This window comes from Rhinolophus hipposideros (genome assembly GCF_964194185.1).
Source record: "Rhinolophus hipposideros genome assembly, chromosome: 7".
NCBI classification, from domain to species: Eukaryota; Metazoa; Chordata; class Mammalia; order Chiroptera; family Rhinolophidae; genus Rhinolophus; species Rhinolophus hipposideros.
The window spans coordinates 81,073,164-81,080,864 of record NC_138053.1 but is presented as its reverse complement, the minus strand read 5'-3'; the positions used below and the strand labels follow the sequence as shown (position 1 = coordinate 81,080,864).

At 35.7% G+C, this 7,701-nt stretch overlaps 1 pseudogene across 1 annotated transcript; it reads right to left on the bottom strand.

Annotated features, from left to right (window-relative positions):
- Positions 1–533: 533 nt before the first annotated feature.
- LOC308499774 (cleavage and polyadenylation specificity factor subunit 5-like) lies at positions 534–1,207 on the bottom strand (annotated as a pseudogene). The gene has a single exon. The product of its transcript is annotated as a cleavage and polyadenylation specificity factor subunit 5-like (transcript).
- Between the last annotated feature and the right edge of the window lie 6,494 nt (positions 1,208–7,701).

The following is a 7,701-nucleotide window of genomic DNA, read 5'->3' as shown; positions in this document are numbered from 1 at the left end:
TAAAAACTCCCTCACAGCCAGTGCTGTGTGAACTGGTGCATTGTCGTGATGCAAGAGCCATGAATTGTTGGCAAAAAGTTCAGGTCCTTTTCATCTAACTTTTTCATGCAGCCTTTTCAGCACTTCCATATATTAACTTGGTTAACTCTTGCCCCGTTGGTACAAATTTATAATAAATAATCCCTCTAATATCAAAAAAGTTTAGCAACATCGTTGCAACAAGTTCGCGAACTTAATTGTCCGACCTTGTAGATATATTTTTTGAAGTCCATTTTCTTTAATATTGTACAAAAACATATGAGTAGAAACTAAAGCAAATTAAACATTATTATATTTGTTTACACCACTATCTACTTCTTCACATTAACTTTACCATTAAAACAGTAGAAAGCAAGTGGCAATTTGGGGATTGGGCAAGAAATAAAACAAAACAAAAAACTTTTCACCATGTTTAGTCTACACTGTGTAGAGCTGTGCTCACAGAGATTGCTTTTTTATTTTATTTTTTTTTAACTTCTCCACTATGCAGTGATTCAGTTGTATATAAAACTGAACCTGCTCAAAAGCTGAGGGACATTAGAAATTATGGGTCCATATCCTAGTACACTGTCATGCAATTTAAACAATTGTGTAGCTACCAGCTTATAATTTTTAAGGACTGCAAACAAAGCTTTCTTTTGAAGTTGAACCTAAAACAACTTCTTAAGTTTCTTAGGCTTTGTGATATGTACAAGAATATAGGGATCAAATTTGTGAGGTTCAAATTTTGGTCTCCACCAGTTATCAGTGTAGTCGTAAATGACTCAGTCTTGCAGGACTCCATTTTGACAACACAGTATGTGTCAGTAAGCACTTTAATCCTCCAGCTTCATCTTCTCTGGGGTTAAGTTCACCACCAAGTAATTTGAAGAAAGTTGTTCCTCACTATAACAGTAGCACCTGGGGTAACCGGTGCTCATGTACAATCAAAACAGCTTCTACAGTCTTCTTCATTCCAATTTTATCAAATCCCTCTCACAGATACTGAAATATGACTGCAACAGAGCTATCCTTCTCAAAGAGCCCCTTTGTACCAAAAATGCAATTGGTAAGAGGGTATAGGTAGGTCGTGTGCTCCAAGGAGAGGGGCCTTGGTCTGCTGGATGTATGTGTTGTAGAACTTGTTGACTCCCCAGGGCCAGACAGTCTGCACGAGACTGGGAGCCATCATGATTACACTGGCAAGCTAGGGCACTTGCGATGAGCAGAAAGGCTGAGGTGCCAGCAGCAGTTATCTGTGTTCCACTCAGCAGCCAGTGTTCACCATTAACATGAAAATATAAGAGCTCACATAGAAAATATGATCAATCAACATGGTGAATATTTAAATAAAATTATTACAGTAAAAAACATATTGCCATTAATCCCCCTCAAAATACTCCCTGTCACTTTCAACACACTTATCCCATAGATCTTGCTGCTATCTGAAGCAGTTTTGGAAGTCACCTTTCCTGAGTGTCTTTAGTTGCACTGTCATGGCTGTCAACTTTGACTTTGGGTAAGAGCCAGAAGTCGCATGGTGCCATATCAGGTGAATAAGGTAGATGAGGTCACACCGTAATGCTTTTATTGACAGGAATTGCCATATATCACAAACAATGTGTGACACGGAGCATTATCACGATGGAGGATGATTTACAGCATACTTTAAAACACACCTTCTCTCAATCATAGCTCACACCCAACTGATTGCACCGAACAAGTTGAAACTTATCACACACTGTAACTAAGGTTTGACGCACTGCTTCCTATATCGAAGGTCCCTGCCTTTCCATTGGATGGCACTCAGCAGCAGCATTCACTATATTTTGTGACAACAACAGAAAGATCCATACTTTGCTTATGGTACATTACAGCAATTTCTGTTAAATAGAAACATTACAGTATGTCCTCATCTACCTTATTCACTGGATCTGGAACCATGCAACTTCTAGCTCTTCGCCAAAGTCAAAATGACCATGAAAGGTAACCGTTTTGAATTCATTCAGGACATCAAAGCAGTCACAACTAGGCAACTAAAGACACTATTGTGTATATGCACCACATCTTCTTTATCCATTCATCTATCGAAGGACACTTTGGTTGTTTCCATGTCTTGGCCTCCATAAATAAAGCTGCAATGAACACCGGAGCACATATATCTTTACAGTAAATGTTTTCAAACCTTTAGATATATATGTGGTGAACACACAATGTGATATATAGATGATGTATTACAGAATTGTATACCTGTGTGGGGACAAAGCCCCAAAAAGCAGTTTCCAGGCTCTCGGCCTCACATAGAAAGGTGCTGGGTCGGGTAGTAAATGGCCATCAACTGTGATCAGATGGCCATCAGCTGTGGCTAGTTGGACGTCAGCTGTAACCTGTAAGCCATTGGCCACTGATATAACTGCCGCGGCTACGGAGGGGAGCCCAGGAGAGTGAAGGAGGAGACTGAAGGAGAGTGAAGGAGAGTCAAGGAGAGTCGGTCGGTTGGCGGCAAAGCAGAGAGCAGGTCAGACGTCGTGTGAACCCAGCCTCCATCGAGACCATAGTGATATGACTTCCCTACCTATGGCTCCGTGGGTGTTCCTTTTTGGCCTCACTATGTCCTGGGTTCTTATGTGGGGATCAGGACCAGAGACCCTGCAGGCCGCCCCGCCTGACACCCCGCAAGACAACCTGCAACCTATGTGACTTTACTAACAATTGTCACCCCAATAAACTTGAGTTGGGGGAAAAAAAAAAAGACACTTATGAAAGAGGACTTCCAGAACTACTTTAGATAGTGGCAAGAATGATGCGATAAGTGTGTTTGAAATAAGAGGGAGTATTTTGAGGGGGAGTGCCTCTTACTGTATTTTTTTTTTTAATTTAAACATTCACCATATTGTTTGAACACACATCTTAGATGTTTTTAAAATAAATTTTTCTGCTTTTCTAGTTAATCTCAACAGGAGAGTCATTTAGAAAAATGTTTTCTACCATTTCTGGAAGCATAACATTCTCCCTGCTTAATTTTTTTTTCATAGCTTAGGTCTTGGCAAAATATTAGAGATTTATGCATTTACTTGCTGGCTCCTTTCACAATTACACAGAGAGAGGAATTTTATCTGATTGTTGTGTATATTTTTCCCTACTCCATATTATATCCATAGGTTTGAGAACAATTGCAGTCACATACAAAACAGGCAGCATACATTCATGGAAGTGAAATTTGGGCAAGAGGTCAGAGTGGAAGACAGCAATTTTGGAAAACACTGAAGTTTTGTGCTCTTAACAGGCTTTATCGCATATGTGGAATTCATCAGAACTTTGTCTGATCGAGTACCAGCACAATGTTTATGCTTAAAGAACACAAATAATGTGTGTACTATTGAAAACTACATTAGTGTGAAATCATGTTGTACACATATAAATGTAGATCATACTAACACTTCTAATGCATGCAAAGAGTTTATAATTTATAAAATGTAGAAACAGAGATATGAGTTTTCATAAGGTAAAAAGGCTGGCACATAATGTTTTTTTTTAAAGAATACATCTTTTTACATTGCATTGCTTACAATTTTCAAACTTTTGATTACAAATACAAATCATCAATTCAATAAAGTTCTTTTAATCATGCATAGTTCATAACTATAGGCTTAATCTTAGCTACGTACTCTATCATAATGAGTAATTAAATGTGTAATTTTAAAATTTTAACGTTTACCATTTTCATTGTTGACTTTTCAAAAATAATTTTCATTGAGAGAAAATAACGTGTTATTTTCATGTTAATAACATTAAATAACTATTTCCCCGAAAATAAGTCCTAGTCAATCAGCTCTAATGCGTCTTTTGGAGCAAAAATTAATATAAGACTTGGTCTTATTTTACTATAACATTTTATATTATGTAATATAAGACCGGGCCTTACATTAATTTTTGCTCCAAAGGATGCATTAGAGCTGATGGTCCAGCTAGGTCTTACTTTTGGGGAAACACGGTATTATTAAGCAATACTTAAAATGTATTGCCATGATGCTGAATGAAGCACTAGAATAAAATAAAAGCAGTTACATTTTAGTGGGGAAAAAAATCAAAATAAATAAATACAGAATTTAAATTAGGATACCAAGGAAAACAATAAAAGTAAGCCAGTATACATAGGAAAAGGGAACTAATAAATCTGAAAGCTGAAATAGTTGAATTAGCTCCTCCATACATCAGATTTGAAAAATCAATTCAAAGAATTATCTTTAAAAAGTTTATACAAATCAAGTATGAATATCTAAGAAATAATTTTGGAACACACAATAAAGATCAAAACAATAGAGAAAGGATACAAAAACCTCATATATATTAAGCTTGTATTTAAAAATCTATGTGAAATCAATATTTTTGATAAGTATGGATTTCTGATATTGTCACAAGAAGATAAAAAATTGGGGCAAAATGAATTTTTTATTCAAATTTACTCTAAAAACAGGTACTAATTTTAGATGAATTCATGAGTTAGGACTGCGGCTTTGTGACTTTTATATAGCTATATGCCAGAAAGTTCTTAAGAAGACTATTACTGAGAATAGGAAGGACTCTGAGAAAATTCTTCTAAGAAACTGGAATGAAGATGACATGTGCAGCAGAAATTTAGCAGAATAATGGTCTACAGTTACATGGAGAATAGAAAATTTACTTTAGATCTTTTAGATCTAAGAAGATTTCCAAGTAGAATTTTAACTGTGTATGATAAGAAGGAATGCAGAAAGATTAGGTAAGGTTTGAAAAGTTTGACTTTAAGTAGAATTTAGCCAAAATATAAAAAAGCCAGGACTTGTTAGGCTAGAAAATCATAATATTTTTTTCACTGTCTTTAAATCCAGCAAAAAAACTTTTAAAACAGGAAGTAACATAACAGCAAAAATAAAATCCACGATGTTGCCTACAAAACAAAACCTTAGAGTAACTTTCTTATCACGGGGTGACTGTAACCTCTTTTGTTAAGACATCATAAAGATTTAAGTAGTGCCTTGTAAGCCACCTCAACTAGACCAGCGTCAGTAAACATTTTTTTAAAACACGAGATAATAAATATTTTAGATTTTATCAGTCATATGATCTATGTAGCAACACTCATTCTGTCATTATAGAGAGAAAGCTGCCATAGAAATACATGCATAATGTATATGGTTGTGTTCCAAAAAACTTTCTCTACAAAAAAACAAACAAACAAACAAAAATAAACAGGTCATAGGCCAAATCTGGCCTGAGGGGGCCATAGTTTGCTACTCCTAAACTAGATGAAAAGTTATCAAAGTTTCATAAGGGCATGCCTTTTAGACGTTCTCTGATAAACCAAAAGTCTTTTAAGAATCCTAAAGTCATCCCACATCACCCTGACTCAGTCCATGACAGAAAGGCCCTGTCTCAAAGAAATTTGAGGCTATGTCTCTTGTCCAATGGAGTAAATCTCGATAATAATCACACACACACATAATAAAAGGCATTGTTTTTAAGAGAATTTTAAAATTCTCTTAAACGAGAACATCGTCACGCTGTAATAAAAATGACAAAGGTGGCTCCAAATGAAAGAAGCTTCTTAGACTCCAAACTTCTATACACAGGAAATGGACTCGGAAATGGACTCTCTAAAAACACAGGTCATTTCTGATTAAAAAGGAAAAATATGACAGTCAGAACCAAGGGTCAGAAGGCAAAATGAAAATCATAGAAAGCCACTTCAAAAGGGAAGGACTGGGCCCTAATGAAGGAACTGGTGCATGTAGCTGGATGACTTTCAGAACTGTATTGTACTAGTGACTTCTATGGACATTCCCTTTTTACTGTTTTCTAATATGAGTATCTAAATGCCAGCCTCATCAACACCTGTTGAATATAGGAGAGACAAATACTTTGCCTTTAGCTCAAAGGTGTTCAGATGAGAGGAACTGTAGACTAGCAGATTTGATCCTAAGGAGTCTGTTCTGCTCCTCAACCTAACTGAGATGGTAAGATCCTGGACATTTAGCTGATTTCTGGACTTGAATTGATGATGTAATAGTATATTTTAGAGGAAAGAGGGAATATATTTTGCATGTAGGAAACATGTGAATTGTTATGATCTTATGATCGGAAGAAGACTGCTTCAGATTGAGTTTTGCAATGAGAACTTCAACAGAATCTCCTGCTATGCATGTTATTCTGCAATATGATTCTGTCACTCCCTGAACAAGAATGTAGTTCACCATACCCTTGAGTCCGAGTAGACCCTGAGACTGCTACTAGCAATAGAATACAGTAGAAATGAGGTTGTTTACTTTCAAGGTTATGCTTTTACCTGGACCTTCTGGAATACTGATTTGGGGATACTCTTTGAGAACTCAGACACCACATTGTGAGAGACTCAAGCCAAATGGAAATATCATTAGTAGGCATGTCAGTTGCCAGATCTAACTCAGGTATGAGTCAACAGTCAACATCTACTCCCAGCCATGCAACTCTGCCACCTTGGACATTCAAGTTCAGTGGAGAGCCTAGATGTCCAAAGCTACTACCTGATGGCAATTACCATGTTTCCCTGAAAATAAGACCTAGCTGAACCATTAGCTCTAATGCATCTTTTGGAGCAAAAATTAATATAAGACCCAGTCTTATTTTAATGTAATATAAGACTAGGTCATGTAATATGATATGATATGATATGATATGATATGATATAATATGATATAATATAGCATAACATAACATAATATAATATAATACAATATAATATAATACTGGGTCTTATATTAATTTTTGCTCCAAAAGGCGCATTAGAGCTGATGGTTCAGCTAGGTGTTATTTTCCGGGAAACACAGTATATGAAAATCTTAAATAAGAACTGCTTAGCTGAGCTTAGTCAATCCACAGAACTGTGACAAACAGTAGTAAATTTTTTATTTAAAGTTATGAAATGTTGGGCTGGTTATGCTGAAATTAATAATCAGGATATAAGGTGAGTTAATCCATAGATGATATATGATTGTATAGCTCAAAAACTCAACTTAATTAGAAGTTATTTTCAGTATAAAACACTATGAGTCAACAAAATTTTTAATGTTTTTAGTGAACCATCCAAATCATTAAAATGAAGACTGTCAGTTGGCAGAAAAAAATAGATCATAGGTACTAGTGGTCATTTGAGACACTTTGTTTAATTAAATATGATGAAAGTTATAGCACTGGTGGTTAAAAAGAGACCATCATCAGCTATGTGTTTGCAATTAAATATTATTTGACAGATATTTTTTCTAAAAGAATGAGGAAAACTGACAGAGGCTTCATCATCCTGCCATGTGACAAGTGTTTGGACCTTCCACCAGGAAGGCTCTCATTGAGATCCTACCATTAGTAGTCTGATTACTTTTCATGATACCACATCTTTGACAGGCTTCTGAACTTTGTGCATTTGTGATAATCCGGAATCAACTTGTGAAACAGTAAAAAACAAACAAAAGAACAAAAAAGAAAAACAGAAATAATCACAGATTCAAATGAATTATGGTTCTCAAAATATTGTGACAAAAGTAAAGAATGTAAACAGGCTGTGTGTCATATCTGTCAAAGAAAATCAACTCTTTTTAATGGTCTTATTCTTCAAAAGTTGATAAGTTTAGGGAAAGAACATCTTTCACAATCTTACATCTCTCGTAACCA